The sequence below is a fragment of the Silene latifolia genome, chromosome 7 (assembly GCF_048544455.1).
Source record: "Silene latifolia isolate original U9 population chromosome 7, ASM4854445v1, whole genome shotgun sequence".
Classification (NCBI taxonomy): Eukaryota; Viridiplantae; Streptophyta; class Magnoliopsida; order Caryophyllales; family Caryophyllaceae; genus Silene; species Silene latifolia.
In genome coordinates, this window is record NC_133532.1 from 41,525,860 (window position 1) to 41,540,476 (window position 14,617).

General features: G+C 43.8%; 1 long non-coding RNA gene across 1 annotated transcript; it reads left to right on the forward strand.

The window, feature by feature from the left end:
• The first annotated feature begins 11,713 nt into the window (after window positions 1-11,713).
• LOC141591030 (uncharacterized) lies at window positions 11,714-12,166 on the forward strand. The gene is made up of 3 exons (XR_012520606.1): window positions 11,714-11,797; window positions 11,883-12,035; window positions 12,121-12,166. It is a non-coding gene; the product is annotated as an uncharacterized LOC141591030 (long non-coding RNA).
• Window positions 12,167-14,617: the final 2,451 nt, after the last annotated feature.

A 14,617-nucleotide genomic window follows, 5' to 3' on the forward strand; every position in this document is an offset into this window, starting at 1 on the left:
CCCACTTGTCCGTACAAGTGTATCTGCGATAACCGATTCTCATATTCATTTAAAAATTTCTCCCACTCAATGTAAAACAATTTGCAGATCTGGATCCACAAAGGTCGTATTTTACAATCGATCTGTATCAAGAGTGGTTTCCCCGACTAGAGAGTAACTTAACTGATAAAACGAATTCGTATTCGAGCATGGCCATGCATTTCGATTCTGACTCCTCGAGTGGCCCCGAGAAATATCGAGTACCGATAAAGGCTGAATATTTCCTTCAACTCGACTCCTTCCGATCTAAGCACAAGTATGAAATGACCAGAAAAAATCTACTTGGCCCCCTGTTACGGATGACCGTGAGAAAGAAACCAAAGTCACCCAAAATCTGCCGTAGTCTCAAGAGACAGTCGATAGTCAAGAGATTCGACTCTAAGGATCACCATGGAAGTCCTATCCACGACCGGGCAACGAATGTTATAAAACATTTAGGACTCCACGTCGATGTCACAATGGTGTCCTACGAAATATCCGTATAAATCGCCTCTGTGATTGGTCAGTCAACCGGTTGACTTATGGCTCGTTGAACCCACCATCAACCAACGTCACAAAATAATTGCCAGAGTTATCAGCTCATGTGGGCAATTAAGGACTGAAAAATATAATGTTCGTTCAGTTCACTTTGTGGTGTTCAAAATTGTCGTACAATTCCACATGAAAAACAAAATATATATATAAAAAAAAATTATCAAAACGATGATGTCGTATAGAGTACAAAAGAGAATGAATCTAATCCATAAAAGAGTACTACAACTTAGGAACACGTTTGATTCCCATGGAATTAACATGCCCTTCATGCTTATCTTTTCGTAATGGTTTAGTGAGAGGATCTGCTATGTTATCATCAGTAGCAATCTTTTCTATCACTACTTCCTTTTGCTCCACGTAATCCCGGATTAGATGAGCTTTCCGTTGTACATGTCTAGACTTGTTGCTAGATTTAGGCTCCTTAGCTTGGAAGATGGCACCACTATTGTCGCAATAGATGGTGATCGGGTCATTCGAACTAGGCACTACAGATAGCCCATGTAAGAACTGACGCATCCATATCGTTTCCTTTGTAGCTTCAGACGCGGCATAGTACTCGGACTCAGTCGTAGAATCTGCTGTAACAGTTTGTTTCGAACTCTTCCGGTGATCGCATAGCGCCATTAAGAGTAAAAACGAATCCAGACCGAGATTTCGAGTCATCTCGATCCGTTTGGAAGCTAGCATCTCACAGAATCGGTTGCGCATAGCGTTTGAGAGCCTCCATAAGTCAATGTCCAATCTTTAGTCCTCCGTAGGTACTTAAGAATGTTCTTTGACCACCAATGTGGTTCACCTGGATCTTTGTTGGAATCGACTTGTCATACTCAATGCATATGCCACGTCCGGACGTGTGCATATCATGGCATACATGATTGATCCTATAGCCGAAACATAAGGAATCCGTGTCATGCGCTCTTTCTCTTCCGGTGTCTCTCGGTGCCCGAGATTGGCTCAAATGCACCCCGGAGCCATAGGAAGGAACCCTTCTTGGAGTTAGTCATACTGAATCTCTCTAGGACTTTGTCTATGTAAGACTCCGATCGAGAGATAACATCCGTCGTGATCTATCTCGATAGATACGGATGCCTAGAATTCTTTGTGCCTCTCCCAGATCTTTCATCCGGAAATGGTTTTTCAACCATACTTTCACCGAAGTTAAGAGAGGTATGTCATTCCCAATCAGGAGTATGTCGTCAACATACAATATTAGGAAGACAATCTTGCTCCCACTCGACTTGATATATAGACATGGTTCCTCGACCGATCGAGTAAATCCATTTTCTTTAATCACTTGGTCGAAGCGATGATTCCAACTCCGAGATGCTTGCTTAAGTCCATAAATGGAACGCTTAAGTTTGCATACTTTCTTAGGATGTTGTGGATCGATGAAACCTTCGGGTTGTACCATGTACAACTCTTCCTCCAAAAAGCCGTTTAAGAAGGCGGTTTTCACGTCCATTTGCCAAATTTCATAGTCATGAAAAGCGGCAATCGCTAAGATAATCCGAATGGAACGCAGCATGACTACGGGTGCAAAAATCTCATCGTAGTGCAAACCTGGCACTTGGGTGAAACCTTTAGCAACTAGTCGTGCTTTGTTGATATCTTGTTGACCTTCCACAGAATGCTTTATCTTGTAAAGCCATTTGCATTGAAGGGGACGAACCTTAGCAGGTAAGTCAACAAGATCCCACACGTTGTTCTCATACATGGAGTCCATCTCGGATTGCATGGCCTCAAGCCATAGCTTTGAGTCGAAACTAGTCATGGCACCTTTATAGGTTGCGGGTTCACTACTCGTTAAGAGTAGAACGTCATCTATGTCATGTTCCTCGACCATACCAATGTATCTGTCCGGAGGAATAGAGACTCTTCCCGACCTCCTAGGTTCCTCAGGAATATTCACTGCAGCCGGGATTGAAGGAACAGGTTCCTCCAATGGTTGCTCGGTGTTTGGTTCTGGAATCTCCGACAGGTCGAAGGTTCTATCACTCTTTGCATTCTCGAGAAATTCCTTCTCTAAGAATGTCGCACTAGCCGCAACAAAAACGCGTTGTTCGGTTGGCGAATAGAAGTAATGACCAAGTGTTCCTTTAGGATAACCTATAAAGTATGTCTTGACCGATCGCGGGCCGAGCTTATCCTCGTGTCTCCACTTGACATAAGCCTCGCAGCCCCAAACCCGTATAAAGGACAAGTTAGGGACCGTTCCCTTCCATAGTTCATATGGAGTCTTGTCAACAGATTTAGACGGACTTGATTAAGTATTAGAGCGGCCGACATAAGAGCATAACCCCATAATGAATCGGGTAAAACCGTGTGACTCATCATGGATCGAACCATATGAAGTAGTGTTCGATTTCTCCGTTCGGACACACCATTCAATTGAGGTGTTCGGTGGAGTTAAGCGTAAGGCAATCCCACGATCTTTGAGGTGTTGATCAAACTCGTGAGAAAGATACTCGCCACCACGATCCGAACGCAGTGTTTTAATCTTTCTACCCAATAGGTTCGTGCCCTATTCTGGTATTCTTTGAATTTCTCAAAGGATTCACTTTTGTGCTTCATTAAGTAGACATAGCCATATCTACTTAAATCGTCCGTGAAAGTGATGAAATACCTATAGCCTTCTCGTGCGGTGATTGACATAGGGCCACATACATCCGTGTGTATGAGTCCTAATAGGTCGGCAGCGCGCATTCCAACACCTTTGAAGGAAATTCGAGTCATCTTACCGATGAGACATGATTCACACGTGCCAAATGATTGAAAATCAAAGGCCGAGATAGCTCCATGTTTGATGAGTTGTTTTACGCGTTTCTCATTAATGTGTCCCATACGGCATTGCCATAGATACGTTTGATCTTTGTCACCAACCTTTAACTTTTTATTCATTACGTGTAATATTTCCGTGGTCGGATCTAAAACATAAATTCCGTTCATGGAGACTGCCTTTGTAGAATCATATCGTGTAATGAGAAAATGCAAGTATTATTTTCTATTACAAATGAAAAACCAAGTTTATCAAGTGCGAAACCGAAATAATGTTTTTCGAAAGACTAGGAACATAATAGCGATCATATAAAGACAACTCAAATCCGCTAGGAAGCTGGATCACATATGTCCCCTTTGAGATGGCAGCCACTCTTGCTCCATTCCCAACACGCAGTTCCACCTCACCCTTTACGAGGGGTTCGATGTTTCGGAGCCCCGCACATAATTACACGAGATGAGAACCACAACCAGTATCAAGTACCCAAGTTCCAGAACTTGCGTGGTTAATCTCAATCATATGAATAAAAGTAGAAGAAGAGGAAGACATACCAACGGGTTTAACACGACCTGCCTTTAAGTCCTCATGATAAACAGGACATGTGCGTCTCCAATGCCCGGTCTTGTGGCAATGATGGCATTCCATGTTTTCACTCTTGCTCTTTGTCACTCCCGATGAGGTGCTCGACTCACCAGGCCCACTCTTACCGAACCCGACTTCTTGAACTTCGCCTTACCTACTCGCTAGGTTTGCTCGAGCTTTGCCCTTACCTTTCCTTTATTCGACACAACGAGAACATCCTGTTTCACGCTCCCATCGAACTTCATGTCCTTCTCGGTCTGTACGAGGAGGGAGTGCAGTTCATGCGGAGTTTTCTTCAAATCATTCATATAGTAATTCGCTCTAAATTGCGAATAACCATCGTGGAGTGAGTGAAGAATACGGTCGATAACAATATTCTCGCTGATGTTACAGTTAAAGGTCTCCAGTTTCTCGACATTCTCAATCATGCTGAGAATGTGTGGGCTAACCGGTTGGCCCTTCTGGAGTCTCGCATCAAAGAAGCGAGTGGTATGCTCATAGGTCACGATTCTCGGTGCTTTCGAGAATTCCTTAGTGAGCGTGGTGAAAATCTTGTTTGCACCATGGGCTATGAAGCGTTTCTGCAAATTGGGTTCCATTGCAAAAATGAGTACGTTTTTAATCGCACCCGCTTCCATACAGAAATCATTAAACTTGGTGATTTCAGACTCTAGCCGTGGGACCTGGGTTTGCCGGGATGGGCTCCAAGAGATATTTGAGCTTCCCGTCAGCAGCGGCAGCATTCCGTAATGCCGCCTCCCAGTCCGCGAAGTTGGATCCATCATTCTTCAGTCGAGTAGACTGATTCATCTGATTCATGAAGATCCGAAGCCAGGACTCACGGTCCAATGTGGCACTTGGCATTGGGTTATCAGTAGAACCAGCCATTTGTTATTAAGCAGTTTAAAAGTTCGTGATCTACACTGAAAAAGAAAGAAAAACAAAACGAAATAAGCAACTCATCGAGGTGATTTAAGTCTATTTTAAAATTCATTTTAAACATGTAGACTCTCGCACTTGCATAATTGATCTCCCTCAAGAATGATACAAGTGATCCCAATACTCAATTTCTGTAAATTGATAAGCCAACTGTTTAGCTAATTCTTCCGGAAGAACTCTTGGTCGATAGATTTCCGTAAATCCTATCTATAGTCCACCATAGTCACAGGATCGTACGAGCGACCATAGTGTTGAGATAAAATAGGTCAATCGGTTCCAACTTACCCGACGTAGAAGGGGTCATATTATGCCTACCGACGAAGAAGGGACTCATTGGAGTTTGACCTATAAAGACCGTTCTCAATTTTTGTTTATACGAGGAAGATCCCATCAACTAATTATAATTCATTTTAAGTGAACGAATAACTAGCGTCTGCGTGAATGAATCAATTTGAGTGATGGCTTAAAAACGTGTGACATGAGAATGTCAATGAAAACTAACTCGTGACCTCTATATGTGTCAGTTTTCATGCAATAATTAGGTGGTTTGGTTTTTAGGCGGAATATGATGCAAACTATCGTTACGGAAGAATAAATAAAAGAATGCAATACGTAAATAAAAATTCCTAGTGTGGCCTATCCTAGTAAAACAAAACATAAAACAACTTTGGAATCCACCGTTGGACCCGAGAAGCTTGTCTTGATGTTCCATCTTGATCCAAGTAGCGGGAGTGAGCATCCGGTCTCCATCTTTGGTCTTCCCAAAATTACAATTAAAATTACAAAATATAAACCTATTTACATTCTAATTAAAACTGTAATTACAAGTGAAAAACCCAAAATGGAGATACAAGATCTCAAAATACAACCAAGACCGTGTTCCATCATTACGGTAACACGTTCTACTAAGGCCACACTAAGTTACAACCGTTTGCAAAAATAAATAAATACGTAATAAAAGGCATTCAAGGCATTCAACAAAACGATAATTAAATGCATCAACTAAAAACAATTCATTCGTGACATAATTCCGTAATTATGTGAAATTTATCCAAACCACCTTTTAATGATTAAAATTCATGTGATAAAACCGCTTCTATCAATTTAATTTTAATCTAATACAGTCCGTTACTTTAAATACACGTTAAAATAACTTAATGGTACGTGTGTGAACCGTTTCACAATCATAGCGAGTGTACAATATCCGTATAAAGTACATATAGAAGCCAAAAGAAAATTTAAAGCAAAAACAATAAATTTTCAAAGTCAAACAGTAAATCCCTCGATCCAGGGACACGGTGCTCGATCGGAACGAAAGGGCTCGATCGATCAATGCAAGTCGATCGAGAGGTGTGCTAATCGGGAAGTACTCGATCGACAACACTGGTAGTCGATCGAGGACTTATATCAGCAAAACTGCTCGATCGAGTACGAGGACTTCTCGATCGAGCAGTGGGGTTTTAAAAGTGGTCGATCGAGTACATAAAGGACTCGATCGAGTCAAAACATGACAGAAAAACACTCGATCGATTGAAAAACTTGTTCGATCGAGAACAAAATTTTCTAGAAAACTTAAAACCCTCGTGAAACATATTTCGAGACAAAATCAATTGCAATTTCGATCAAAAACGCATCAAAACAAATTTGACAATTGACAAAACATGACATATTGTTATAATCTCTGTATAAAACAACAATATGCATAAAAACAAATTGAAAACAAGATGATAAAACCGTGTAAAACATGTCACGGTTTCAACAAGAACAAAACCCGAATCAGCCGTGTATACATGGCACGGAATTCGAAGCACAAAATCATCGTTTCAAAAACGTTTTATGAAAAACACATAGAAAAATTTACGTGGCCTCGCTCTGATACCACTTGTAGGTTAATATCCGTATAATACCCTTTAAATTTAGGACTATAACGTAAATTTAACATGCGAATATTGTCATAAAACATAAATACAATAGAGAAACGATAAAGATAGAAATCAACCTCGGGTCCTTTGATGCACGGCGTAAAGAACAGAAATCAAAGAGATTCCCTCCTAATTGTTGCACCCAAGACTTGTCCGAGATATGCCCTTGTGCTAGAACGTGTTCTCCGATTGCCTTGCAATATTGGGAGAACTTGTTGTGAGGTTTTCGAGATGTGAGATCTGAGTTTCAGAGAGAAAATGTCTCCAAAACCCTAGTTTTCTGTAAAATGAATTGTCTAGGTCAAAAGGAAAGGGATTCTCTCCTTTTGTTAACCTCGGCCAGCCGTGGGTTTGCATGGGGAAGTGGGCTTCCACTTCCTCTTAATTTTACCTCGTGTACCGGCTCATAAATTGCTAAATGTATATGACGCGGTTTATTATAAATCGTCATCGGTTATCGGCTATTAAAACATCAACTAATTATACGGGTTAGTTGAAATATTAATACATGTCCGACAAAGACGATATTGTATAATTATATTCAATATACATTTAATTAAATATAAAACGCTTATATTTAATTTTACGAATTAACTGGTTAATTCGCCTTAGCCCATGATATTTAATCCGTATTAAATATAAATATCTCAACATCACATTTTGACTAAATATTAGTCAAATAACTCAGACTAACTGGTTAGTCAAATTGGCATCTACATGACTGTATTTTCATACCGTCACATCTCTCAAACGTATCCTATAGGTGTGACTTTTAGGGACCAGTTGATCACCGCCATCTGTATGACAATAACGTCAAACTTATCTAGCAAGCCAACCGTTATTGATAAACGTGGATCAACTGATAATAATACCAAAAGTATGCCCTTTGATCCTTTTAGAGGTTTATAAGTCCTTGCACTAACTGTTAAGGACACCAACCCCAACAAGCTCCCACTTGTCCGTACAAGTGTATGTGCAATGACGTTATCCGCACTAACTGGAGGACACAAGCTCCAACACCTATTTATACTAATCACGTGAAGGAATAGGGTTTCGGAGACTCTTTGGAAGTGAATCTCGGAAAGATATAAAAAAGATATGTAAATCATGCAAAGAAGGGCCTGGGAAGAGGCGCAGTAGCCACTGCGTACCTTGGAAGAGGCGCAGCGCCTGCTGCTGCATTTCCCGGAGGTTTCCTCTCTGAAGAAAGATTTCGCGTTTGAGTTATGGTAGGACGGAAATAATTCGATTATCTTATGAATATTACGGGATATAATTTGCCAAAAGATAAAATTTGTGAAATATGGAATAGAAATATCCGGAACATTCCAGAACATTCCGACTCGAGATTTAACAGTTATCAGAAAATGGAGACGGTTTTTGACCCGGACTCCGAATGTACTCTAATTACTGCCAAAACGACCGTATCAGGACGTAGATGACAACTAAGAGGTCGACATTAATATTTGAGCAAACACTTGACGATAATCTTACGAACTGTCACAAATCATTCCGCGAATCAAACATGCGGCCCAATCATCACCGGGTGGTTTGCGGGAGGTGCGAAACGAGGTGTCTCAGAGCCCCCACTTTGACCGAGGCTTGGACAAGGCGAAAGTCAAAGTATAGCCATCAGGTCAATCGAAGATTACAACCTGACGACTATGGCGACGCGAGGCGGCTCAAAGGGGTCTGAACCAAGGACCTATCGTCGGGAACATTTTAGAGTCTGTCGACTATCGGGGAGGGTCGTTTAAAGTCCATTAGACTACGTAAGGAGGCTCGCGAGCCATAAGAAGAGACCATACCTGAGACTTCTTCTCGAGATGCTTTCGGAGTTGCGTAGGAGCTAAGGTTAAGACCTAAAAGATATTATAAAGATTGTGCTAGGGTGTGGGGCCCTAAAGGAAAGCATTGACGGGAAGGAGGCCAAATATAAGTTCAACTTAGAGGTGGCTAAGTTTTGGGTATAGGAACTTCTGGAGAACGACACCCTGTCGGACTCCGCGGGGAAACAAGAAATATTGAAAGCAGCAGGACGTCGGTAGAAACTGCTGGGGAATCCGCTTGCGTCGGTCTCAAGCGAACTTTGGCAAAACTTGAGGTTGAATCTGCTTGCGTCGGTCTCAAACAAACTCTTGATGGGGAAATATTGACGACTAGGAACATCTTGATCGTCGTGGGAGAAATCTTGAGTGAGCAGTACTGCAAAATACTACTGCGCTGGATAGAATGAATTGAGCAATACTGCAAAATATTACTGCGCGGGATAAAATGATTTGGACAAATACTGCAAAATACTGTCGCGCTGAATAGAATGCGGACCGGAACGGAAGAAAATCGTCGAAACGGACCAAAAGAATACAATAGCGTTGAAGAAGAGGCGCACCAAAGATGGGCCCATAAATAACGAACTCATAACGAATTTTTGAAAATTCGTATGGAGGGAACACAAGGAAGAGGCGCAGCTAGAGCTGCGTCTCTTAGAAGAGGCGCAGCGCCTGCTGCGTCCTTTCCCCAATTTGGCTATTTCCGCGTAAAAACGCGAAATCAGAAGGATTATAGTTCATTATTTCGAAACACATTTCCTTCAATTACTCTCTCAAATCTTCACCATTTCCGTCGAGGTTTGATCCAAAAGCTTGCTTTAAACATGAATAATCGAGGTATGTGTCTTAATCTTGCATTAATCATCTATATTTGTTGAATTTTGGGCCGCGAGAATTAGGGTTTTCGACCCTTTTGATCGAAAATTTGGGGCTTTTCCCCCAAATGGATTTGCTTTGCCAAATTGATGCTAGAAATGGATAGTAGGCAATGTTAGGAACATAACCATGTATTTGCTTTGAATTTTCATCGAGTTTTGAGCCCTTGAGCGAATTTTGAGACGGTTTTACAGCTGAACCGTAAATTGCTTCGAAAATAGCCTTAGGATTGTCCATTGGCGATGAAATTTGATATTTGGGATCCTTGGATGATGGGTAAACTTCCTGCCATCTCGAAATTTTGGTTTGTGACAACTTTTTCAGGACACCTTTCTAGGGCATAATCGCCGTTATAACGAAATGCTGCCGAATTTTCGACTTGAACCCGGAACTAGGCTTCGACTTGGACTTGACTTGACCCAATTTATCACATGAGTGATTGGGTTGGCGGGAATATGGCCAAAGATGGCCAGAAAAGACAGTTTTCGGGGCTCCGAAGGCTTGAAAACTCTTTAACAAAGGCTTGTCGTCATGTGACGCGGCCTGAATTTACTTTTATGTTGCAGGTGATGAGGCTTCTACTTCTGGGAGGACTCCCATGGAGATAGACGTTGTTACGGTTGAGGAGGATTTGGAGCAGGCTCTTACCGCTGCGGTGATGGTTACTGGAGACGAGGCTCACGAGGAGGAGGAGGAGGCCCCGAGACGGGCCAACGTCAGGCGAGGAGGTCGTCACCGAGGGAGCTCCGCGTGGTGAGACTGGGAGAGTAGGCACCTTGTGTGGGCTGCAGAGGGTCACCTGTCCTATAGGACGGTGAAGATCTTGGTAAATAAGAATTCACTACTCATCACCTAATCTCTTTCATTCTTTTTTTTTGTCCAAACTTCTTGCAAATTTCATTCAAAACTAAAGATAACTTTGTTTCAAATCATAATAGGAGGCCGGGAACATCAGGTCGTTCTCGGGTTACACGACAGCGATGGAGCACTACGAGCAGCTGTCGGCGGAGGAGAGGGCCATGATCGAGCGTGGAGCGTTTGGTCCTCTGGTTCAGGTCTGGAGGGATATCGTGAAGAGGAAGTTGCGGGCTAACCTTAGCCTGGTCCGCGCTTTCTTGGATCGATTCTGGGATACGACTTCCACGTTTCACCTGCCTTTTGGTGAGGTGGGAGTTACTCTGGAGGATTACGGCATGATTTACGGTCCGCCAGGTGGGACCGAGGAGATGGTGTGGCCGGAGACTGCTATGAGGGCGGATTCGGCCGAGGCGAGGAGATTGATCGGCTGGAACTTATCGTCGAAGGCTGTTGCAGTGCCGGGTTTGGTACCCAGTACCTACGTTCGAGACTACTTCGCGGGGAAGACCCCGGCGCTGGTGACGATCGATGGGAGGGAGACTGCTCCTCCTCCTGTACTGGTGAGCAGAGGGCTCGTCGTGGCTTTGGTGGTTCTTGTCTTCGATTTACCTCGGAGACAAGGGCGAGAGGCTATCGACGAAGCTTCTTCCCTTTCTTTCGACGACCGAGTTCCCTAGGACGCTGGGACTGGGTCACTGCTGGTTTTGCGGTCCTCATCCGCTTCATGAGGGCCATGGTTCGTCCGGAGTTGATGGAGAAGGGGACTTCTCCTGGCGCTGTCGGACCTGGACTACTGTTGAAGGTATGAACCTTCCTTTAGACCAAAGTAAGTTCCTTTATTTATTGAAACACGAAAGATCGTCATTGATTATTTTGTTTTACAGGCATGGGTGTACTCTTACTTCCCGAGTCTCGCGTCCAAGAGGACAGAGCCGCTGGAGAAGGCCTATCCTGTGGTGAGGGACTGGGCTATGTGCCGGACGAAGAGCAAGCGCTCTTCTCACAACGTCTACCGGCGGGATGTGAACGCCCTTCAGCTGAGCAGCGTGAGTATCCCACTCGTATTTATATTTCTTGTACTTTGCTTTTACTTGATCATAGGAATGATCTTCGCCTTATCTTGTCGCAGTGGGTGCCCAGACCTTGGGCGGAGTACGCTGGAGCGCCTCCTTTTGTTGCTGAGGTCCTTCGACCTAGGAGCCCGAGTCATTTCTTTGTTGTGGACGTCGATGGGTCTGTGTGGTATCCGGGCGAGCGTTTGGCTCGTCGGTGCTCTCGGGCGCGTTGACGGTTCCCATTGACCCTCCGATGACGATGTTCGGGGGAGCCTGCGAGGCCGAGAGGAGGCGGACTGGGCGGGTGCCGCCGGCGACGACCTTCTTCTGCCTGGCGAGGACTACTCGGCGTTCCTTTACGGGAGGTTGGCATACTGGCCAGTAGTGGTGAGTATCTTTTACTTTTCTTTGATTTGATTTCGAGAATTACGACGAAGGATCATCGATTAATGAGAGCTATTTGTCCTTGCAGGAGGTTGAGGCGGCGGGCATCGAGCCCCCAGTGTATCCCGAGACTCTTGAGTACACTGACGCGACTGGGAGGACGACGATCTCCGAGTTGCGTGATTTCGACGTAGCTGTGACGGATGCTGGCCTAGACGACAGGCAGCATCTGATTCGGAGGGTGAGCCTCCAGCTTATATACCTTTCGTGTAAGAACACATTTGATTGATCTTGTTCACTTTACTGAGAATTCTTTTGAAATGCAGGTCGCGCCATCTCGGTTCGTGGCACTATGGAGGGTGGCCAACCGGCTTCGAGCTACCGCCATCGAGGAACTCGTCGGTGGTCGAGGTCGTCAGGTATGAACCTCATTTGATTTCTTTTGGTTTTTGATTTTCAGTTTTGTTTGAGTTGATTGACATGAGCCAATTTGTTGTTTACAGGGTGACCGCGAGCTGGAGCGAGAGTTGGTGATCTCGGGAGGAGACGGCTCGCTTGTCGAGGGAGCTCGAGTTTCGGGACGCCGAGATTGCTGCTCTTACGGCGAGGGTTGCTGAGTTGGAGGGTGTCCAGCAGTAGTTTTGTGTAGTTTTGTAGACTTGTACATTTGGTTTTGAACATTTTCGGACTTGTTTGGGGCGCAAGCCCCCAGTTTGCTTAGACTTTGGACTTGGTTCGGGGCGCAAGCCCCCAGTTTGCTTGTACATTTGTATATATGATGGCCTGAGTGCCTTTGTTGCTGGGTTGTGTTGCTTGTACCTGCAGGTTAGTTCTTGAACAGGTTTGGTAGACAACGGTTTACGCCGTCATGCTGCCGAAATTCACATGGAAATCACGCAAAACATACATTTTATACACATATGGTCTTAATTAGCGCAAAAATGAGACTCAAAAGGATACAAAAATGCAAAAAATTTGTCGGAAATGACCGGACGGTAGGGAGGGTTACCCCCTAAAAAAGAAAAAAGAAAGAAATCTGTAAGTGTAGAAATGAAAATGTTGAAATGAAAACAAAAGAGAATTATTTCCTAAAAATGAAATTAAAATGAAATTTATGAAATTTAATTAAAATGACATTTTATTTCCTAAATGAATTAAAATAATAAAAAAGAAATAAGTGCGATGAAAATGGCGAAGGTGTCGACGTCGCCTCGAAATGCGTGCCCGCGAATTTAGAAAGTTTGAAACATGGTAAACTGCTCGTATTTACCAAAATAAAATCCCGTAGGAATAGGAAATTATTCGTTATAGAATTGGGAAAGATCCAAACGCGGAAATCGCAGAAAGTGAGCCTGGGGAAGAGGCGCAGCATGAGCTGCGTCGCTTTGAATAGGCGCAGCAGGAGCTGCGCCTGTTCCCGAGTTTGTCACTCCTGGCGGATTTTGGAAACAGCAATTAGTATAAATAGAAGCGTCGACGAAGCTTTAAATCATATAATTCTTCCGTCTTTTCTCCGTTAATCTCATAAAAACTCCCAAAATAAATTTTCAAGAAAAAATTTGTCATCATGAATACTTTGGAGATTCGCTTGAAGGAATGGACTAATGAATTCTCGAATATTGAGAAGCACGACATGGGTGCTCATAACCTTGGGTCTCTATTGAGTTTGAAACTCATTAAGGTGGTAAAACCGTTCTTGGATGCTTGCCTTGACTATTGGGACCCAAATTGTCATGTTTTCGCGTTCCCAGGTGGTGATATTTGTCCTTTTCCGGAAGAAATTGCTGCTATTGGTGGGTGGGACCCTGAGCATCTACCTGCCATTCCTTCCACTTCACAAGGGTATAAGACCAAATTCAGAGACTTGCTTGGATTGACTAGACTTGAGGTGGATCGCTTAGTTACCCCGAAAGGCGTGAGAATGCTGGACTTTGTAGACCGATTCATCAACAGGGCGGATCCCACTGTCTCTTATGTTGCCAGGAGGAGAGCCTTTGGCTTTTGTTTGCTGCATGTGTACGTCTTTCATGGACACGTTGATGAAGATTTGCGAGGTGATCCCCGTCTTTTGGGTCTTATCGAGCAAATGGAGCTGCGCAGGAGCCCAGCTTGCTTGTGCTTAGGGGAGATTATCTTGGGTTTAGATAATAGGAAATCCAACCGCGATCTTCCGCTTTTGGGGAGTCCCGTCATCTTACAGGTAAAAGACACCCCTTCCTCTTTTTTTTCTTTTTTTTTTTTTTTTTTTTTTTTTTTTTTTTTTTTTTTTTTTTTTTTTTTTTTTTGTTCGGGTGTCTAATACCGCTTTTGGTAGGTTTGGCTTATGGAACGGCTCCACCGCTCGAGCCCCGGTTCATGCACTTTCCTATCATTCCCGTATGATTGCGATGAGGACGCGGTTGTACATGGTGGACTTCACCCGGTCTCCGTGACTATTGGAAGAACAAGCTGAAGAATGATGATGGCCCGTTGATTAGGTGGGTTGTACCGTGGTGACATCTCAAGTCTGTCACTGGAGTGTCTTCTCTGGATCCTACTAGGTCCGTGCGCATTCCGGGATTGGAGTTCATGGTATGCATCTTTCCGGAAAGATTGATGAGGCAAGTCGGGTGAAGCGGACTATCCCGAGGCTTGATACCGTTCCAGATCTTTCGTAGCGCTTACCACCGAGAGCCGAAGGGAGTGGGCTATCAAATGGGCCCAAAGGAACATGTGGTTCTTGAGCTTCTCCGCCAATGCTTTGTGGGTGTCGGATTCCTATCTGAGGTGGAGAAAGGCTGCGACTTCGGAAGAGCGCGAGAGACTGAGGAAACGCGAGCCTGT